Consider the following 23,174-nt stretch of genomic DNA (forward strand, 5'->3'; position numbering starts at 1 on the left):
GTAGCGAATACCTCCAGGACAGGCCCCTGCTGGCGGCTCAGCCAACAGCCATTGCCCCTTTTCTGGGGCAACAGAGCCTGGTCTTGTTTGGTTGGCCGTGTGCTCAGGCCAAAAGGATGAAGGATGATTATAGACTAAGCCCCTTTACCATGATCCAGTGCTCACCAGGGAAGCATAAGAGAACGTCTGCTGGAAGAAGCTGCTAGAGATGTTCCTCTAAGATAAAATGAAGGGGGCCTGTGAGGGGTGCCCCCTGTTTCACTATCTTCCTGCTTTGGATAGGGTAATGTCAAGTCACAGTGCTTGCAGCTCCCAAAGGGAGAGGCCAAGAGATACGCAGAGGTGCTTGACATTGTCGACCCTCCGAGGCCACCATCGCCAGCCATCTTGTGCATTAATTAGGGCAGCGCATGTGTGTGTGGTCTCTTGCCATGTGTGGAAGGAGAATGTGCCAGGCTTTCTGCAGAGCACCGTATCTCACCTCATCCTCTCAGCACCTGTCTTCGTCCCTCCTGGTTGTATGGGTGAGCCAGAGTCACACCCGGGCTTTCTGGCTGTTTTTAACCCCGACGTTGTGCTGCGTCTCTGTGTTTAATGTGCTGGTTTGGAAAGTTCCCGCCCCCCCCCCACCACCACCACCAGAACATTCCTCTAATACAGGGTTTCTCAACCTTGCCAATTTGGACGTTTTGAGTCAGATGATTCTTTGCTGTGGGACAGTTCCGTGCACTGGAGGATGTTTAGCAGCATCCCTGACCTCTTCACTAGATGTCACTAGCACTTTACCCAGTTGTGACAACCAAAAATGTCTCTGGATATTACCAAGTGACCCCCAGAGGACAAAATGGTCACTCAGTGAGAACCTCGGCTCTAAAAGATGTGTTACTGCCATCCACCTAGGTAGCTCTGTACCCTTGTGCAGGTTGTGTAATCACTCTGGTCCTCAGTTTTCTGTAAAATGGGTGCGGGGGGGGTGTGTAGGTAGGGGGACACAGTATTACTTACCTCAGGGGTTATTTTGAGGATTAAATGAACCAATATATGTAAAGCACCTAACATAGTGCTTGGTGCACAATGAGCTCTTTCATAATGTGACGATTTGGCTCAGATGTCCCTCTGTCTGAATTGCTAGCTGGATTTTACCGGCATGAGTGAATTCCATGATCCACAGTGCAATCTCCTAGGATGTTGGCTCTGGGAGTCAGGGGTGCCATCTCTATTGCTCCTCACTGGATTCCCAGGAATTAGATGAGTGCATGGCACATAGTAGGTGCTCTGTGGTGTTTACTGAATGAATAAGTCTTAAATCCTTGTGAATATCTATAGAACAATTTTTTTAGATCTCTCAAGTTTCTTTTGTTCTTGTTTTTCTTTGTAAAATTTGTTTTTACTATTTTTTGTTCTTTATTGTTTTGTTTTTTACTTTATTTTTGCTATAGCTGTGTTTTTATGAACACCAGAAATTATAGATCCTGAGGATTCTTCAGCACTGCCGTGAGCTGGGCCAGCCTAACTTGGGAGCCTCAGATCTGTTTTAGTAATCCCCTTGGCCTGTTTTAGCCCCCGATGCACACTTTTAGGGTTTAATATTTTTCCCAGAAGGTTCTGGCTGGATATTAAATGTGGCCAAGGGCAGATCTCAGCAGAGGGTGTGTGCTGAAGGCTGTTGAGTTTAGGTTTCAGTTAGAATTTGGAAGTCCCTCTTCCTTTTCTGTACAAGCACCATTATAATCCAATTTATTATTAAATTTGAGGGAGAAGGGGGGGGATAAGGAGAGTCATGCATGTTCCTTGAAATATAACCCTATCATCGATTGAATGTTGGACCATAAAAATTAGGATATTGTTCCCATCTGTAAACTAGTTCTGTAAAATATATCTCATGTTCTTCCATCAGATTTGTTGATTTGAGGCATGTTGTTAAAAAACAGATCAACTCAAGGGGTTTTAGGTTGACATGATAAATTTGCAGACACTAACTGCAGTTCTTTTTGAAGAATCAATTCTCAGATTTTCACAGTAAGCATGACTGAAGCACAGCTAAAGTACTTACTAAAATCCAGAGTGGGTGTAAACATATTTTTCTCAAGGGCCACCATTTTGAAAACTCTTTGGTTTCCATTTCTTTACTGGCCCCCACTGCAGAAATCAGAGTGTTCTACTTGTTTAAGTGTGTATGTAAGTATTTGGAGGAGAGGTCCTCAACCAGCGGTGGTTCTGACCCCAAGGGACGTTTGACAATGTCTAGAGACATTTTAAGTTGTTACAAATGGGGAGAGGTGTGTTACTGTTAATCTAGTCAGGAGTGGGGCCAGGGTTGCTGCAAGATAGCCTACAATCTGCAGGCCAACCCCACACAGAAAAGAATCATCCAGGGGTGCCTGGGTGGCTCAGTCGGTTGAGCATCTGCCTTCGGCTCAGGTTATGGTCGTGGGGTCCTGGCAGAGAGCCCTTCGTCAGGCTCCCAGCTCAGTGGGGAGCCTGCTTCTCCCTCTGCCCCTCCTCCTGCTCATGTTTTCTCTCTCTCTCTCTCAAATAAATAAATAAAATCTTTAAAAAAAAATTCATCCAGACCCAAAATCTTGAGTGTCAAAGCCAAGAAATCCTCAGATAGATGTTCATTGCACCAATTAAAATTGAAGGAAAAAAAATAGAAAACCTGAATGTCCATCACTTGGGTAATGGTTAAATAAACTTTGGTACATTATTTCCATGGAATACTATGCAGATATTATAAAGAGTTAGGTGGCTTCATGTGTACTGATTAGAAAATTGTTCATGGTGTATTTTTAAATGGGAAAAAAAATACACAACATAATTTTTGTTAAAATAAATTAATATCTGCTTTTAGTGATATTAAGGAATTTTGTAGGCATGATAATGGTATTGTGGCTATGTTTTCAAAGAGGTCTTTTTTTTTTTTTTTAGAGAGAGATGCATACTGAAATGTTTACAAATGAAAATATGTTATGGCTGGGATTTGCTTCCAAGTTCTGTGAGGGGAAAAGTAGATGGGGTGGAAATGGGATAGGATTGGCCATGAGTCGGTAGTTGGTGGGGCTGCGTAATGGGCAGAGTAGACTCACTGGATGAGTCTGGGTATTTTTGTGTATGTTTAAAATTCATTATATGAAGTTGCTACACACAAACACATACATAAATGCATTGAAGAAAATCTGGTAGGAGATGATAGATAGGTTGATACAGACAAACATAGATTTGGCACTTTATAACAGGTAACCATCATAATGGTATAACTAGCCCGGAAGTTTATTTTTCTCTCATATGAAAGTCTGGGCTGACACAGCAGCTCTGCCCTGCGGGGTCAGCAGTGGCCTAGACTCTTCCCATCTTGTTACAGCATCCTGAAAGTGCTGCCCTTTACCTCATGGTCCAAGATGGCTCTCTATCACGTTGCATTGCAGCAGGTAGGAATAGGAAAAGGTCAGGGTTCTCCTGATTCCTTTAAGGATGTGGCCTACATGTTGAATGCATTGCTTTCGATTCCATCCTGTTGACCATACTTAGGCACATGGCCACAACCTAACTGCAAAGGAGGCTGCAAAATGCTCTGGGTGGCTGCATGCCCGGGTAAGAATCAGGAATTCTTTTATTGTATAAGAAGGTGAGAAGAGAAAGAATACTGGGGACCACCTAACATACTCTTATGTTATGTGTACCCCAAACTGTGAATGATGGTTAGCACAGACCAGTGGGGGGAAGTCTGTCTTTTTAGGTTATATGTCTATTCAATTCTCTTACCATGAGCCAGTATTTCTTTTTCTTTTGTAAAAAGAATTAACTATAAAAATCGCTGTTGCTAACCAGTGCGTGCATGGTCCTTGCATATGACACTGTGAGGCTGCAGTGTCCCTAGTAGTCATTTAACTGCTACTTACTGCTATTTAGTGCCAATTGCAGTTACTGTATTAAATGCTAAGGATGCAGCAGTGAAGAAGACAAAGTCGCTCTCCCCTCAGAAGGTGAACAAATATACAACACATTTTAAGATATTGATCAGAATTGTAAAGATGAGGGGTGCTTGGGTGGCTCAGTTGGTTAAGCATCTGCCTTTGGCTCAGGTCATGATCTCGGGGTCCTGGGATCGAGCCCCGCATCGGGCTCCCTGCTCAGCAGGGAGTCTGCTTCTCCCTCTCGCTTTTCCCTCCCCCCACCATGCTCTCTCTCAAATAAATAAATAAAATCTTTATTAAAAAAGGAATTGTAAAGACAGATAGAGCAGGGTCAGAAGATAGAAGGTGGAGGGTCTGGTTGGAAAGATGGAGGAATGGGTTTGATAATATGATCAGGGAAAGCATCTCTGAGTAGGTGACATTTGAGAGAGAAAACACCTAAACGAAGCAAGAGATGAGTCAGGAAAGATCTGGGGAAGAGGATTTGTGGCAGAAGGAACAGCCTGTGCAAAACCATGAGGCAGGAACCAACTCACTAGGTCTGAGTCATAGCAAAAGGGGTAGCATCCCTGCAGGAGCAGGAGTCGGGGCAGAACCCCCAGGAGGTGCAGTTGGAGGGGTGCTAGGGCCCATGTGGTATGGGGCCGTGGATCAGGTGTTCTATTAAGCTGTGTAGGTATTACTCTGAGCCATTATGGCCAAAAGATGTTTTTCCTAATTATTTGCAATTATTTTCAAAATGTGGGAAGACATACCATGGAGACAATGGAATGCAGGGGAATGAGATTTATGCTTGTGGCTGTCATTAGCTGTGGGACCTGAGGCCATTTACTCAACTTACTGGCCCTGTCTTCACTTGTAAGGGTGGAGAAGAGAGTTCCCTCTGGTTCCTCTTCTGTTCTGAGAACTTGACAAGTAGCAAGTCATTCATCCTCAAAAAGCCCTAAGCCATGGGGACCATCTGTATCCCCATTTGACAGGTGAGAAACTTGAGGCAGGGAAACCAAGCGAGATCCCGTACCACCAGTTAGTGGCAGAGCTGGGATTTGAACCCAAGCCCCTGAGCACCCAAGGAGGCCTGCTTTGTCACCCCATTGTTCTGGGTTCCCGCTGGCTTGTGGACTGGTTGGGGGAAGTGCAGTGAGGAGAGATCTGTCACAGCAATTTGCAAGAATATAGATGCTAAACAAATGTGTTAATATTATTGTAATGTTCTTCTCGTTCTTCTTTAAAAATATATTTTTTTAAATTTCTAAATCCCTAATGAAATAATCAGTTCAGGTCATGAGCATTAGTGGGATGAAGCCATTAGACCAAAGGTTTATGGGGAACTTCATAATGGCAGAAGCAGACCTGAGACCTCTATTAGTATTAGTAGGAAGGAGACCCTGGACATCACGCCCCTCTGATGTGATGTTGCGGAAAGAACTTAGCACCATTCTGAAGCATTACTGCTCCCCCATTAATCTGAACCTCCTCCTATTTTATTTTTATTATTTTTTAAAGATTTTATTTATTTATTTGACACAGAGAGAGAGAGAGTGAGCACAAGCATGGGGAGTGGCAGGCAGGGGCAGAGGGAGAAGCAGACTCCCTGCTGAGCAGGGAGCCTGATGCAGGATTCGATCCCAGGACCCCAGGATCAGGACCTGAGACGAAGGCAGTCGCTCAACCAACTGAGCCACCCAGGCACCCCTGAACCTCCTCATATTTTAAAGAGAATTTGTGGGAAATATGGTAGAAAGAGAAATAAGTTAACAATGCCATGAGGGAGCAAACAGAAAAATCCAGTACATGAGATGTCTACAAGACAACTAACCTAGTTTCTTCAACTCTGTTGGTATTCTGTATAAAAAGGGGGTGGAGTGCACCTGGGTGGCTCAGTCGGTTAAGCATCTGCCTCAGTTCAGGTCATGGTCTCAGGGTCCTGGGATTGAGCCCCACATCAGGCTCCCTGCTGAGCAGTGAGTCTGCTGCTTCTCCCTCTGCCTCGCCCCCCACCCCATTTGTGCTTACATGTTCTCTCTCGCTCAAATAAATAAATAAAATATTTTTTAAAAGGAGGGGAGGCTGTTCTAACCTAAATAAATGTAAGAGACATAATAAGCAAACATAATGTGTGGACTTTGTTTAGATCTTGAATCTTTTGGTTTTTTTTTTTTATAATTGAAGTAGTGTTGAAAGAGTATTTATTATATTGGTTTTCAGGTGTGCAACCTAGTGATTTGACAATTATGTAGTTCACGAAATGTTCACCATGATAAGTGTAGTCCCCATCTATCACCATACTGTGTTCAAGAAGACATGAGGAATTATTGTGAATTTTGTTAGATGTAATAAAAGAAAGTGTCCAAATTTTTTAATGAAGTATAACAGAGAGAAAAGACTTCAAGTTTGAATTTGCTTTAACGACGTCACCGAAGAGAAAAACGTATCAAAAAGCTTAGAAGAGACACATGTTCTGTCTGCTTTTGCGTATGTTTGGAAATTTTCCTTAAAAAAAACTTCTAGCCTTTACCGTGAAACCATCTTACAAAAGAAGGAGAAAAGAAACCTCGCTGTATGAAATGGCATAAAATGGAGCCAACCTCAAAACTAGAAGAAAAATATTTTAAAACGTACAAATCAGTGCATGGCCCCTTCAATTTCAGGGTAACGATGTAATTAGAGATCAGTCATTAGGAAAGATTAATGCTAAGACATCTGCTATAGTCAATGGCAGATGGCAGAGAGGAGAACATTCAGAGTCAGACTTCCTGGCTTTAAGTCCATCACTCCCACTTACAGCTGATTTTAGGCAAGTGACTTAAACTTCCTGTCCTCGATTTTCTTATCTATGAAATGGGATCTTCATTCTGCTGATCTCATAGGGACTGTTGGGGAAATTAAGTGAGCTCAAATACAAAAAGCACTCAAAACAGAGCCTGGCTTTTAGACAGCATGTGAACTATTATTATTACTATTTTTCAGCTTCCTGGGGGCACAAATAAGGATTTGGGTTAAAAGGAAGATATTCTATAGGGCACCTGGGTGGCTCAGTCAGTTAAGTGTCTGCCTTCGGCTCAGGTCATGATCCCAGGGTCCTGGGATCAAACCCCACATTGGGCTCCCTGCTCAGCAAGGAGTCTGCTTCTCCCTCTCCCACTCCCCCTGCTCGTGCACTCACTCTCAAATAAATAAAATCTTTAAAAAAAAAAATGAAGATATTCTAAAATTTGGTTTTTAGTATTATCTCCAGTGTTTCTCTCTCACCCATTCCCCTTCACTCAGATTAAGATGCCCAGGTCTGTAGCTTCAGAACGCGTCTCTCCGTGGTCTGAAGGAGGTCCAGGTCCTTGCGGTGTACTGTGGCTGGGTGAACAAGAGAGAAAGGAACAGTGCTGCTGGTGGTACCTACGGAGGGTGAGCACTGCACACTCAAAACAAATGTCTTTGCAGCTGAGAGAATGCTGCGTCTCGCCTGCTGCTTGCTCAGCTGCCCCTTGGGGGGGCCTGGGGCTCCCCGTGGCCTCCAGCCCTTGACGTTCTCCAGCCATTACTGGCAAGGGCAGGCCTTCCCTTACAGTGAAAGTCCTTGCTACTTTACTTTGTGCCTTGTTTTGTTGGTTGTGGGTTGGGGCTTTTTTTTTTTTTTTAATGGCTCCGCATGAGAAATATTCTATAAAGTTTTGCATTTTGCTCCAGGGCTTTGCTGAACCCAACCTGAAGTCAGCAAAACGTGTGTGGTCCTGTCTCAGTCTGTCACTGCACATTGGGTGCTTCTTTGAAGGCTGTCCTATGGGCCTAGTAAATATTGGAAAATGCATTATAAAATTGCAGTCATCTGAACTTGAGTCATGTTAACAACAAAAAAGCCAATCTCAAGAGGTCATATACTGCATGATTCCATTCTCAAGATGGCATTTCAGAGATGGAGAATGGATTCGTGATGGCCAGGGGTTAAGGCTGTTTGGGGGTCCGGGGCATGAGGGCGGGCATCCCTGTGAAGGGAAAGCACAAGTTGAGGTCTTTGTGGTAAACGGAATAGTCCACTGTCTTGATTGCAGTGGTGGTTACATGCATCTATACGTGTGATAAAATGACACTAAGCTATACACACACTCACGCAGCCCCAGTGCTGGTTTCCTGGGTTTGATATGGTGCTGGAGTTATGTAAGAGGGAATCACTTGGGGAAAGTTGAGGGAAGGATGCCCAGGACCTCTCTGTACTATGTTTTGCAACTTCTTGTAAATCTGTAATCTCAAAATAAAAAGTTATAAAAAAAGATCCCGGGGCACCTGGATGGCTCAGTCGGTTGAGCGTCTGCCTTCGGCTCAGGTCATGATCCCAGGGTCCTGGGATGGAGCCTCGCATTGGGCTCCCTGCTCAGCGGAGAGCCTGCTTCTTCCTCTCCCTCTGTGTGCCGCTCTTCCTACTTGTGCTCTCTCTCTATCTCTGTTAAATAAATAAATAAAAATCTTAAAAAAAAAAAAAAAGATCCCATGGATAGCAAAACGGGATTATAAAAACAGTGGGCCCTTGTTTTCACATGCTATCAAGAATGAGGGAAGCGTTGTAAAACTATCCCATCAACCATTTTTATTCTGCACCAAGTTCATATGATTGAGAATTTATCAAGCATGAGTGAGAGAGCTTGTTCTGGAACTAAGATGCAGACCCAGGCTGGTTTTCCTTTCTTCTTTTTTTTAAAGATTTTATTTACTTATTTGAGAGAGAGAGCAAGAGAGTACAAGCAGTGGGAGGGGCTGAGGGAGAGGGAGAAGCAGGCTCCCCGCTGAGCAGGGAGCCTGATGCAGGGCTCGATCCCATGACCCCAAGATCATGACCCAAGCCGAAGGCAGACACTTAACTGACTGAGCCACCCAGAGCCCCTGGTTTTCCTTTCTGACACACGACTCCCTAGAGCTTCATCTGCTTGGCTGAACAGTGATGCTGTGGAGGCGGGTTTCTGAAATTGCTTATGTCTTCCTAAAAGAGTTTTGGATAAAAAGCTCTCATTTCAGGAGTAGAAACCTGTGCAAGATGTGAAAATGAGAACGGCCATTGGGAATATAAATTGGATCAACCACTCCGAGGGGCAATTTGCAAACATCCTTTATGATTTTAAAGCTAGAGCCAGCAATTTTACTTTGGGGTATCACTCCCAGAGAACTGCACGCATAAGCCCCCAAGACTTAAGAAACTTGGGGAGTGGCCAGAATACTGCAGTGTAGACATACCAGGGAATCCTATGCAGCAGGTAACAAGAATAGGCTAGATGTCTGTATTGTGACATTGAATGAACATCAAGCTATTTTATTATTAGAGTAAAAAAAAAAAAGTCCTGAAACAGGAGGCACAGATTAATGACACTGACAAAACAATACTATGTGTTTTTAAGGAAACACGTGGGTGTTTGAGTTTATGACTAGGAGAAGGTCTGCAGTGCCATTCATCCTGTTAGTAACTATGGCTACAGCTGGTGGGAGATCGTGGCCAAAGGCGATTTGAATTTTATCTGAAATTTTAAAAATGTATTTACAAATGTTTTGAGATATTACCTGGTTGTTAAAAATTTCTCTTAAGAGAAGGTCATACAGTTATCTTCTCAGCAGGAGGAGACCCATCTGTGCAACTGTGTGATCGATATCTGGGTCGCCCATTGATGAATTCCCCCTGAGACTGGATACAAAATCCCACTCTAGAATATGGACTTCATGAGAGCAGGGAACTTGTCAGATTCAATGCTATATCCCCAGTGCCTAGAACAGTTCCTGGCTGTCCAAAAAAATAAGGTGAAAAAAATTACTGAATGAATAGCCACCTTTCTTTTTTGATATGCAATGTAAATAGAGTCAGTGGATCTAAACCATCAGCAGCCTGACTCAGTGAATGAACCAGTGGATGGATTTAGCATCTGCTGTGCCCTACTTCATCCTTCTCTCTCACCTTTGCAAAGGAGACTGACAGCCCCTTGTTCGTCCAGGGAGAGGGGAAGGTATCCTTACACCTGCCCCTACAACTTCTATTAAGTGACACCTTCCCCACTGTAAGGGAGACAGGCTGGGGGAGGCAGATGTGGACAGGAGGGGCAGCTTGTCACCTCGCCAGGGCAGCATGTGGGATCTTTCCCTGTGGATGCTGAAATTGGCCACAGTGACAGCAGCCCCCAGATTTCACAGACTGAACTTACAGTTTATTCCTATTCTACTTTTCCCACTGAACACTGAGGATGTGGTGCACATGTATAGAATGGGGGTCATAGTCTTCCAAGACTCTGCTACTCAGAGGGAGTCTGGGGACCCTCACTGCCACCAGCTCTAGGTAGACACCTCCCAAGGTTCATGTCCAGTAGGAAAGAGCATCTCCTCTCCAACCATCCATCCGGGGCCTCTCACTGGCCCCATTGGCTCATGTGATCCCCATCCCTGAGCCAATCCCTGTAGACTGAGGGGTAGGAGATGCTAATTGCCAGGCTCAAGGCCTATTGGTAGTGTCAGCCCCACCCAAGCCATACAGGCAGAGAGTGGGGGAGATGCCGCTCCCCCAAGGAAACAAAACATACTCTTGCCACAAAACCAGGTCAAAATGCCAGTACCCACACTGCTCCTACCCTGCCCCCACCCTGCCCCCACTCCTGTTCCGTGCTGTGGCTCTAGACATTTCCACTTTCTCCTCCTGCTTTCCAATCTCAAAGCAGGACCACCAGATTCATTTTGCAATATATACATGTATCAAATCATCTCATTGTACACCTTAAGCTTACACAGTATGTCAGTTGTATATCAATAAAGCTGGGGAAAAAGCCTAAGAGGGGGACAAGCAGGACTGCCAAGGGCATGACAGCCAGGCAGAGCTTCATAGTAAATAACCATAGTTCACATACACTTTGTGTTATTGGGGCTGGAGCTTTTGGGCCACTTCTCCCTTCTGGGAGGGACCAGGGGGCAGTAGCATCCAATGTCCACATACTGCTGACCATATCCTACTGTATGGAGGCCTAATGCTAGGAAGAAGAGTAAACCCGGGGTCTCAAACTCGGTGCCTGGAGGGGCCTGACAAGTAATGTAAATGTGTACATCGTCCAGGGTAGTGACAGTGGCCATGACCGGCAGTGTTTGGCACAAATAGCAGACGATTAATATTGGTTGAATGAATACATTTATTCATATAGCAGTTCATTCATTATTCAAGAAGTATTTATTTTTTTAAGATTTTATTTATTTATTTGAGAGGCAGAGAGAACACAAGTGGGGGAAAGAGGCCAAGGGACAAGCAGACTCCCTGCTGAGCACAGAGCCGCAAGCAGGGCTCCATCCCAGGACCCCGAGATCATGACCCGAGCTGAAGTCAGACATTCAACCGACTGAGCCACCCAGGCACCCCTCCAAGAAATATTTATTAAAGAGCTATCAAAGGCCAGGCCCTGCAGTTTTGGGGAATGTAATGGTGGACAAAATAGAATCCTTGCCGGGGAGTATACAGTCTGGTAAGGAAGACAGATAGAAATTAAATGACATCCGAACACCCACCCAAAAATTGGGTGACTGGTGTATAGAGAGGGACATGACCCTGTGGAGGTGGGTGCAGAGGGATGGGCCCTACTCAGGGAGGGCCTGGGGAGATCATGGTAGCTGAGACCTCTGAAGGGCGAGCAGGAGGGAATGGTGTTCCAGGCAGAGAGAACAGCATGTGCAAAGGCCTCAGGTCAGGAGGGAGCGTGGAATGAGAGAAAGGCCAGCATGCTGGAATGAGACCTCCCTTGCAGGGAGGCCAGATCAAGGTTGTGCTCTAAAGCCTGTCACATTCTGAGAACAATCAGAGGTTATAAGCAAGGATGCGGTGAGGAAGGCAGGTTCAGATTTATGTTGTCAGGAGCTCCTGAGACTGCTGCCCAGAGAACAAACCAGAGGGAGGCTAGAGTGGCCCGACAGAAACAGGTGCAGAGGCTGCGGTGGCTGTCCAGGACAGAGATGGTGGTGGCTTGGGCCAGGCGTTGCCCATGGAGGTGGAGAACAGTCAGCGCATTCCGTGGATTTTTCCGAGGTAGACTTAACAACACCTGGTGACAGGTTGGATGTGAGAGCTGGAGGAGAGCGAGGAGGGGGGAACAGTCCTGGGCTTCTGGTGTGAGCAACTGCCCCCCCCCCCCCACCAGATGGAGGAGGCTGGGGCAGAGCCAAGTTTGTGATTAGCAGATAGATGTACTTTGAATGAAATGAAATGGGGGTGGTGGAGGCAGCCAGAAACCTCCAGGTTTGGGCCACAGCTGTTGTCTATCCAGAAGCTTGTGATTGCTGTTAGCAGGTTTGGATTTCTAAGCCCTTGAAAGATGCTGGGAACTGGCTGTCTCTGAAGTCCCCTTGGCCGACTGGCCATCTGTCCTCTCCATCCAGCAGGGCTGGGCCACTGTTCTCAGCCAGGGTAGCCAGGGCACTCGGGGGGTGTGGAAAGGTGAGCCACCCACCCGCCTGGGACCCTCCATCTGCTTTTGATCCTTCATAGCCTTTGAAGTCCCCCCTACCCCCCACCCTCCAGCTGTCATCTCTTGGGCTCTTCCAGCAGCCCCATGCTCCCCCAGTGCTTCTCAGTCCCCAGGGACAGGGGTGGTGACAAGGGTAACAAATGGTGCAAGCCACTGGCAGCAGCAGGCCAAAGAGAAGGCCAGAGGGCGGGGGCTTTTGAATGCCTCTTTCTTCCCACTCCTCTTGGTCTGGTTCTGCAGGAGCAGGGGTATCGGGGTTTTGCAACAATGCAACAGGGGGGAAATTGTTTTTGTAAATGAATCCCATGCCTTTGCTTCCTTTCCCTGCCTTCATGAAAGAGAAGCTAAGTCTTTCTCCTCCCCTCCAGACTCTGTTAAGATTGTCTGATTTCTCTCTTCCCTCCCCTGCAAAGAGAATGAGCTGTTCTCCTATTTCAGGTAATTGTGAGCAGGGGAGAAGGGGGAGAATGTGAGTGAGGGCAGCCTCCCCACAAACTGCAAGAGAATTCAACTCTGCCCATCAAACTACAATAGGAACCAGTGGTTTCTAGGTGATCCTCACGACAGTTCCTAGTATCTCCCCGGAATGAAACTAATTGTGTCTTTTGTCTGTGTGAATGCATTCTCTAACTTAATCTGCACATAACCTACTGGGGAAGGTACTATTATTTTCTCCATCCTTATGGATAAGGTTCAGAGAAGTTACATAACTTGCCCAAGGTCATACAACTGATAAGACACATAGCTGGAATTTGAACCCATGTAGCACATGACAAAGCCAGAGCTTTGACCAGTGGCTTAGTGGATATTGGCGCTGGATCAGCCCTGGGTTCAATTTTTGACCCAGTTTTACTTGCAAGCTGTGGTTAAGAGCACAGACCTATCCCTGATGAACATAGATGCAGAAATCCTCAAAAAATATTAGCAAATCGAATCATTCATCACAAAATGATACAAAAGTACCATTCATCACGATCAATTAGGATTTAATCTGGGAATACAGGGGTGATTCAGTTTTCACTAATAAATCAACGTGATATATTGAGGAAGGATAAAAACCAGATAATCATCTTGATAGATGCAGAGAAAGCATTTGGCAAAATTCAACATCCACTCATGATAAAAACTCAAAAAAGCATGTTTAGAGGGAACATACCTCAAAATAATAAGGGCTATATATGAAAAACCCACAGCTAACATCATATTCAGTGGTAAAATACTGAAAGCTTTTCCTCCAAGATCAGGAACAAGACAGGGATGTCCACTATCACCACTTTTATTCAACATTGTACTGGAAGTCCTAGCCATAGCAATCACACAAGAAAAAGAAATGAAAAGAAGATAGGGAAGAAGTGAAACTGTCACTTTTGCAGATGACATGAGACTGTGCATAGAAAACCCTGAAGACTCCACAAAAACACTATTAGAACTCAGGTGAATTCGGTAAAGTTGCAGGATACAAAATTAATATGCAGAAATCTGCTGTGTTTCAATACACTAATAACAAAGTAGCAGAAAGAAAATTTTTAAAACAGTCCCATTTATAATTGCACTAAAGGGATTCAGATATCTAGGAATAAATTTAACCAAGGAAGTAAAAAACCTATACTCTAAAAACGATAAAACATTGATGAAAGAAACTGAAGATGATACAAATGGAAAGATATACCATACTCATGGACTGGAAGAATTAATATTGTTAAAATGTTCATACTACCCAAAGCAATCTATAGATTCAATGAGATATCACCTCACACCAGTCCGAGTGACTGGTATCAAAAAGACAAGAAATAACAAGTGTTGGCAAGGACACAGAGAAAAGGAAACCCTCCTGCCCTGTTGGTGGGAATGTAAGTTGGTGCAACAACTGTGGAAAACAGTATGGCGGTTCCTCAAAAAATTAAATAGTAATACCATATGATCTAGATATTCCACTAGTGGATATTTACCCAAAGAAAATGAAAACACTAATTTGAAAAGATATATGCACTACTATGTTTATTGCAGCATTATTAACAATAGCCAATATATGGAAGCAATCCAAGTGCCCATCAATAGATGAATGGATAATGATGTGAGATACCTATATAGATACACACACACACACTCAATGGAATATTACTTGGCCATAAAAAGAAAGGAAATCTTCCCATTCTTGCAATGGGTGGACCTAGAAGGTATTATACTAAGTAAAATAAGATACAGAAAGATAACATATGATTTCATTTATACATAAAAGCTAAAAGACAAAACAAAAAACAAAACAAACAGACTCTTAAATACAGAGTGATTAAATACAATGTGATTGCCGGGGGTGGGGAGGTGGGTGGGGGAATGGGCAGATTAGGTAAATGGGATTAAGAGGTATAAACTTGCAATTATAAAATAAACAAGTCACAGAAGTGAAAAGTACAGCATAGGGAATATAGCCAATAATATTGTAATAACATTGTATGGTGACAAATGGTGACTACACTTATCCAAGTGAGCACTGAGTAATGTAAAGAACTGTCGAATCACCATGTTGTATACCTGAAACTAATATGACATTGTACGTCAACTGTACTTCAATAATTAATTAATTAAATAAAAAAATACTCCACAGACCTTAGAGCCAGACCACCTGGTTGTGAATCCTGGTTCTACCACTAACTAGAAGGTCACTTTTGAACCTCAGTCTCTTCATCTCTCCCCACCTCATAGGATTAAACAAGCCAATATATGCAAAGAGCTCTTGGCCCCAGACTAAATGCTCTTCAAGTGTTCATTATTTTTATTTCTATTACCTGTAAAATGAGCACTATAATTAGGGCCAGGTTAAGACCTTCAGAGGCCTCAAAACACCAGAGAGATCAACCTCCCTCCTCTGCTGCCCCATGTAATTCAATAATAAAACAATATGACCCATAAAACCCAAATCCGAAACTCACTGTGTGCTGAAATTTTACTTCTTTTCAGATCCTCATGGCAGAACAGGGTGAGTTTACCAAACAGGAATGAGTCATGTTTCCTTGGTGCTTATGCTGTGCCCAGACCTAAACCTGTGTTTAGTTGACCTGTTGGGAAATAGAGGGCGGACTATTGTATCTCCCAGGGTAGTTGAGAGAATTTGAAGGAGGTGATGTCAAAGTGATGGGGGAAATTGCCTGGCATGGAATGGGTGCTTGGGAAGTGGGAGCTATGATTAGAATTTTTGGAAGGGTTTTTCTCACTGAACTGCTCATATTGCTATACTTTGTGGTTAATAGTTTGCTTCTGCAAGATAGCAGTACCCGTAAGCTCTAGCTGGCAACAGGAAAGAACGATTGTCAGGGTCCTGTTTACTTTGTGAGAACTAACATTTCTATTGCTTTAGCTTTGTTACTGATACTTACTTATTTTCTCCAAAGGAGGATGTGTTTGAATTGCTGTTGGTATGTTTGAAGTTGGATCTTGAATTCCTAACAAAATTCTAGACTCTTTATTCCTTTTTAGAGTCAATTACATGCAAATTAGTTTTGGGAAGGGCAAACTTCCTAATCGTTATATCTTCATTCTTTTATCATTACAGTATGTTCCTCTAAATCTGTTGTAGTGATTTTTATTTTCATGTCTATTTGAAATTATGTCAGCTTTCTTTTATTTGGTGTTTGCATCATGTGGATTTTTACAGTTTTTTGCTGTGAGTCTTTGTCTTTATATTTAAAAGGGATATCTTGTAATAAGCATGGAGTTAGTTTTTCAATCCAGTCTTGTAATATTTATCTTTTAGTGGGAGTATTTATTCTGTAAGGTAAATGGACATTAAATGTTTACATTTAATGTAATTATTGATAAATTTGAATTTAAATCTATCATTTTTTTTTCTATTTGTTCCATCTCTTCTTTGTTTCTTTTTCTCTAATTTCTTGCTTTCTTTTGGATTAATGAAGTATTTTCATTGTTCATTTTCTCCTCTATTAACTTGTTGGTATACATTTTTTATTATTCTCTAAGTAGTTACTCTAAAGGTTAGAGCATGCATCCTTATAAATTTTAAAGTTTGCTATAAATTAGTACTTGTACCACTTCCAGGAAAATGCAATGTCCTTAGAACATGTAAACTTCATTTTCCCCCCTCTTATTTACATATTTATCCTTTTATGTTGTTCTCCATCCTTTGCCAAATTTTCATGTTTCCAAAGCATTCTTTTGTAGTGCAAATGTACTGGTGAAAAATAATCTTAATTTTGGTTTGTTTCATTTTTGTCTTCATTTTTTTTTAATTTTTTATTGTTATGTTAATCCCCATACATTACATCATTAGTTTTAGATGTAGTGTTCCATGATTCATTGTTTGTGCATAACACCCAGTGCTCCATGCAGAATGTGCCCTCCTCAGTACCCATCACCAGGCTAACCCATCCTCCCACCCACCTCCCTGTCTTCATTTTTGAAGGGTTTTTTGCTGGCATAGAATTCTGGGTTAGCAGATGAAATTCCATTGCTTTTTGGTTTCCATCATACTTGCAGAGAAGTCTTATTATTCCTTCTTTAAAGATAATTTGTATTTCCTTTTTATTTTATTTTAGAGAGAGAGAGAGAGTGAGTGAGAAAGCACATGAGCAGGGGGCAGAGGGAGAAGCAGGCTCCCCACTGAGCAGGGAGCCCAACATGGGGCTCAATCCTAGGACCCTGAGATCATGACCTGAGCTGAAGTCAGATGCTTAACTGACTGAGCCACCCAGGTGCCCCGATAATTTGTCTTTTATTCACCCTGTGGCTGCTTTTAAGATAATACATTCTCACATGTGTATAGTTTGATTATGATATGCTCAGGAATGTTTTTCTCTGTATTTATTTTTCTTCTGATTTGCAGAACTTTGCTGATTGCATTGGCTTGATGTCTTTATCAGTCTTGGAAGATTTTCTGTCAGTTTCTTGTTAAATATTGTTTCTGATTTGTTTTTTCTTTCCTTCTGTGGCCCCTGTTACATGTATGCGGGACCTTTTCTCCATGTCCCATATATTTTTATGCTTTTTTTGAACCTATTTTCCTTTCCAACCTTCTTTCTGAGATTTGTCTGCTGACTTATCATCCAGTTCATTATGCCTTTCTTTTGCTACATCAAATCTGTAGTTCAACTGCTCTATTGAGCTCTGAATTTCAATTATTATATTTTTCAGTTTTAGAATTTTCATTTTTTTAAAAATATTCTAGTTCTATAGTAGTATTCTCCAATTAAATCTATTTTCTTGATCATATTATCAAGGTAGTTGGGGAGTCCATGTTTGATAACTCCAATATCTGAATCTTATTATGGGTTTGGTTTTTTGTCTTAGTTTTTGATCATTTGGTCTTGTCTCCTTGCATGCCTGGTAATTTTTATTAAAAGCTGAACACTGTATATGAAAAATTGTGGAAACTCTGGAAGGTAGTACCTTCCCCAAAAGAAAAGTTTCTTTTCTTCTGCCAGGTGGTGATACTAGAGGTAAATCACTTTGAACCAATAAGGGATAATTGGATGACAAATCAGGATCTATTTGGTTTGCCCATACTCTAAGGGAGTAACATTTCAAAGGTCTCAGTTAAAAGCCTGGTGTATTTACCAAGGATTCTCATCCTTGACGGACCATGAACTCCAATTTTCACCTCCCTAGTACTGGGAGATTGCCAAAAGCTCTGCTTCATTTCTTGTCTTCTTAGCTACCTCCCTGTGTTTGGCTTCTCTCACTCCCACCCCACCCAGCTTAGGTATCACCAAACTCCTCAAAGGTTATAATTGTCAGCAATGTCAGGCTCACTCCTCTGTGGTTCTCATAGCTCTAGGATCTCTGCTCCTTGGGTTCTAGCTGCCTTAGTAGCCCTGAACTCCAGTTTTTGTCTCCCCAGCCCAATGACATTGGGTAAACCCTAAGCTGTTCTTTTATCTTCTGTGCTTAAAAATCGGCAGATGTTTTGAGGGGCAAAGTGGCAAAAGTCAGACTTAACTCAGTCCATGTCTCATCTCTCTGGGATCCTGGGCCCTCAAGCCCTCCCTTGGATGCTGTCTGATACCTTAAAACAATGTTTTATAGCTTTTATTTTGTATTGTGATAGTGAGATTGAACGAAAATTACAAACTATCCCATCATAGCTGGAAGGTGAACTCAGTTGAAGAGTTTACTACATACTAGGAAAAATGGCTTATTTTTATTTTCTCCAATATTGGAGAAAAATGCAACTCTAAGCCATATTAAAAGGAACATTCCAGATGAATTAAAGACTTAAGCATGAAAGTTAAAATTCTAAGTGAATATGAAAATATAAACAAATTAAAATATGGACACATTTTAATATCCTAGGGTTAGGGAAATAATTTTACACCTAGAAAAAAAAATACTGGGCAAATATATTAGAAATTTTTTGATCTCCAAAACACCATAAATAAAGAAAATGAATGGAAACTTAAGGAAAGAAATTTACAGCATCTAAAACCAGCAATGAACACTCCAGCAAATCAGCAAGAAAAGACAAAAAGAAAACCCAATTAAAAAAAGGGCAAAGATAAAAGATATAAATAGACAGTTCCCAGAAACTCACATGTCCCACAGTTATGGGACAGTGTGCTTAAACTCACTAGTAATCATGGAAATACAAAGTAAAACAAGTATGATATCACTTTCCACCCATCCCCTGACAAAAATTAGAAAGCTGGAAATGCCAAATGTTAGCAAGAATTTATGAAACTAGAACACTTATGCACTTTTCTTTTTTTAAGTAGGCTCCATGCACAGTGTGGAGCCCCGTGCGGGGCTTGAACTCATGACCCTGAGATCAAGACTTGAGCCAAGACCAAGAGTTGGATGCTTAACCAACTGAGCCACTCAGGTGCCCCTGATTTATATACTCCTGACAGGAATCTAAATTAGCACAGGAATTAGTGAGGAACTGTCTACTAGTACTCGGTCAAGTTCAATTCACATATACCCAATGACAGAAATCATCCTTGTATATATATACGTTTAAGAATGTGTGTGTATATAAACACACATATATAGATACACATTATATATATGTGTGTGTGTGTGTGTGTGTGTGTATATATATATGTGTGTTTTTTTTTAATGAAGATGTTCGTTGTAGCATTTTTTATAGTAGCCAAGAGATGAAGGCTTCCTGGATGTTTATCACTAGGGCAATTCATAAATAAAATAGAGTAAATACACAGTATGGAATTCTAACTATAAGCTAGATGCCTATTCAGCAATATGTACACATTATAAAATCATAGTGCGGAGTGGGAAGAAAAAGCCTAAAAACAGGACAAGATCTCATGCACAGCACTATTCATGTAAATTAAAACACAAGTCACACATAAAACAATACAGCATCATTTTATAAGGGGACATATTTACATATTTAATACATTAGAGTCATCTAAGATGGGGTGGAAAAATGAGAATAAATGGGAACTTTTAAAAATTTTGTTTGAAGAAGCTAATTGCTCAGTTATGGATTTCCTCCTTCCCTTCCTCCCTTCCATCTTTTTTTTTCCTCCCACCCTTCTGCAGATGGTAACAGGATGACAGAATGAACAAGATTCCGTGTCAGGTGTTGTGGGGGAAATAAAGGTGATTTCCATGTTGGCTTGGCCTTCAAGGATGTTAGGCAAAAGTCTACAGTGAACACACCAAAAGCTTTAGTTAGCACTCTGTCCCAGAGTTAGAACTCACAAGCCCCTTCCTGCTCTGAGCTCCTGAGGATGACAGCAGTTCTTGGTAAAATAAATAAGCAATGCGACCGAGGCCGGAAGTCACAGTGCTCCTTCTTTCCCCGTCAGGCAAATGTTTCCCAGCTAACATAAAGATACAAACACTAGGAGCTTACTTGTGTGGAATTCTCTCATCAGATTAAAAAGTGTATATAAAGTACTTCCTATGTGCAAGTCCTAGAATAAGAGATTTCTTTGTTGTTGTTTTTTTTAATTATTAAGTGTTTCAGGCCCACAAAGATATGTGGTAGCCACATCACAGTGGTATGCCCACCACCCTGTTTCCAACTAAAACAGGGGTTGGCAACCTTTTTCTGCCGATTACTAAATATGTTCAGCTTTGCGGGTCTCTGTCACACCTCCTGTACTCAGAAGGTGCAGTGTGAACATAGCCCCAGACGATCCAGTCAACCAACGAGCAGGACTGTGTTCGGAGAACACTTTGCTTATGGACACTGCAGTTTTCACATGTCATCAGAAGTTATCCTCCTCTTGGTTTGTTTCCAACCATTTAAAAATGTGAAAGCCAGGGCGCCTGGGTGGCTCAGTCGGTGAAGTATCCAGCTCTTGATTTCAGATCAGGTCACGATCTCAGGGTGGTGGGATCAAGCTTCGTGTTGGGTTCAGCACTGGGCGTGGAGCCTGCTTGAGATTCTGTCTCTCCCTCTCCCTCTGATCCCCTTCTCTAAAATAAAATAATAAACAATAAAAATGTGAAAGCCATTCTTAGCTCACGGGTAACTCGAAAAGATGGGCTGGATTTGGATGGGCCACAGTGGATGTCAACCACTGAACCAAACGTTACAAACTCAGTTGAAGCTCCCAGGGTACCACTTCCCAAAGTGCCTTCCCCCTACCATCCCCAGAGTCAGCCATTCTCTGAAATTTGTGTTTTTCATCCTATACATACTATCATCTGTGTATTGTATGTGTGTGTATCCTTAAACAGTATATAGTATTGATTTATATGCTTTGCACTTCATAGAAATGATATCATACTTTGGGTACCCTTCCGCCTCTTTGCTCAGGACTTTGTCCATCCTGCTGTGTGTGGAGCCCCAGCTTAGTCTTTTTCACTCCTGTATGATATTCCACCATGTGTACACACCACCTGTAATTATTCTTTCTCTGGGAATGCATGGGCATTTAGGTTGCTGCCCACAAAGACCTTTCCTTACAGCTACCACCTGTTTTCATCCTTACCGTGATCTTTCCAGGGAGGTACTTTGATAACCCCATTGTCCAGATGAGCAAGCTTTTCACTTAGAGCAGTTTGGTAGCTTTCTCAAGATAGTGAGGAGCGAAACTGAAATTTGAATCCATGACCTTTGCACGATGGAATCTGAGTTTATAACCACTTTGCCATCAGTTGGTATGTTTTGTTTTATTAAAGTAATGATAACAGATCCTCCCAACGATGACCTTGCAATACTGATGTGCTTAGCCTTTCTCTGAGGACACCTTGAATCAGTGCCAAACATTACTGGTTGTAGCTTAGCCCTTTGGAAACCGCCAGGTACGGTATTATGCACATGAACCAGAAACCTCACTTCCTAACCATGGTGGGGAGGAATTTCGGAGGAATAAGTACTGGCATGGTGCAAGGACTGAACAGGTTTCAATAAAAAATGAGAAAGACTCAGGAGACTTGTCCCACACTTTCCCTGCCCCCCATAACCCCCCCATGATTTTACCAACATTGTGAGTAATTCAGGAGCTAGCGTTTCCTTCCTTGGTGGGGACCAAGGTGATGGGCTGTGGAGTCTGGCCGCCAAGAGGGACTTGTTAAATATTATGGATGCCTTGCGAGCCTCTGTCTGTCTGTCCAACTAACACCATGTCCGTTTTTCCCTCGAAACTGCAGTCAACCGCCTCTGCTCCCTAAGCCTCTGCTTTTGGGGATCCAAACCCAAACTCTCCCTCCCCACCTGTCTCTCCCTTCCTCTGCTGGGAAGCCTCCCTAGCTCACTCCAGCTCATTCAGATGCCATTTAAAAGAGACCAGAATATAATTTTTCTAATGGCAAAATACCGTATGAAGGAGGGGAAAGTTTTAATCAAGTGGGTGTATTCTCCGGAGGGGAGCAAGTACTTCATTTTAATTCCTCATTTCCCTTTGATGAAAAGTTTAGTGAATTTTTATTATGTAGAATTTATAAGACGGCTGGGTTTAGGTAATCAGCTTTAATATTTATACTCTTAGGGAAAGAAATAGGAATCATTAGTAAGCATGCATAATTAATGAATAAATTATATTTCCCTTTGTTTTCTTTCAGGTACAAGGAAATGCTAGAACTGGTGATCTCACCCAGCCTCACTGGAAACAGCGATTGTCCGGGTAAACCGAAGCTTAACCGTGCTGACGCCGATGTCTGGACTCTGAGTGACATAGAAGGTAGGCCTCCCGGCGTGAGTTTTGGTGGACCTGTGGTGGTCCCGCTCGCCCCGCGGAATTTAGTTAAGGGACTGACAGCCTTCGACACGTGTCCTTTCGCAAGTACCGTCATTAGGACAATTTCTCCTCTCGCCATTGGGATTGTTGCCTCTGGACCAGAACTTGGGCGTGCGTTGCTAACAGTTCTGTCTGGTCATTAGAGAGGCAAGTGTGCTCGTTCGTGTTCTGAACTTCCTGTGCCGAGAAATGCTGACACCTCCGCAGACGAGACGCAGTGTCAGGTGTGTTCCAGGGCCCAGCCCTGGGTGTGTCCCGCAGGGTCGCGGCTCTGGCTCCGAGTCTGTCCCCCAGCGCTGTCCCGCCATCACGCATCCAGGCAGGCGTCTTGTTTACGAAGGTTTGACGCTGGGACAAGAACTCGTCTGCCTTTTGCTTTCAGGTTGGGTTAGAGTCAAGGAAGCAGAGGAGAGTTAAGCTGTTTTAAAAATTATTGGCAAATGATGCAGCTGAACTAGTTTTCACTAGAACAATTCCAGCTATTGTTTGCTCTGTTTGGGATCTGTCAGCCTTCCTGGGAGAGCTGGGAGTTAGCAGAAGGCATTAAGCTATTATGTTTAACCATTGGGCTTAACCCTTTATGTGGCCAGCTTTGGGATTTGCCGCTGGTGTCCTAGGACCTCGGGCTGTCT

General features: G+C 42.8%; 1 long non-coding RNA gene across 1 annotated transcript in view; it reads left to right on the plus strand.

Moving 5' to 3' along the window:
- LOC118011562 overlaps nucleotides 1–23,174 on the plus strand; it is a 99,424-nt gene that overhangs the window by 62,997 nt on the left and 13,253 nt on the right. Inside the window, exon 2 of the long non-coding RNA XR_004679496.1 lies at nucleotides 22,367–22,485. This is a non-coding gene — a long non-coding RNA (uncharacterized LOC118011562). The remainder of the gene's footprint in view (nucleotides 1–22,366; nucleotides 22,486–23,174) is intronic.

The sequence above is a fragment of the Mirounga leonina genome, unplaced genomic scaffold, assembly GCF_011800145.1.
Source record: "Mirounga leonina isolate KUSES-001 unplaced genomic scaffold, KU_Mleo_1.0 Mir_150, whole genome shotgun sequence".
NCBI lineage: Eukaryota > Metazoa > Chordata > Mammalia > Carnivora > Phocidae > Mirounga > Mirounga leonina.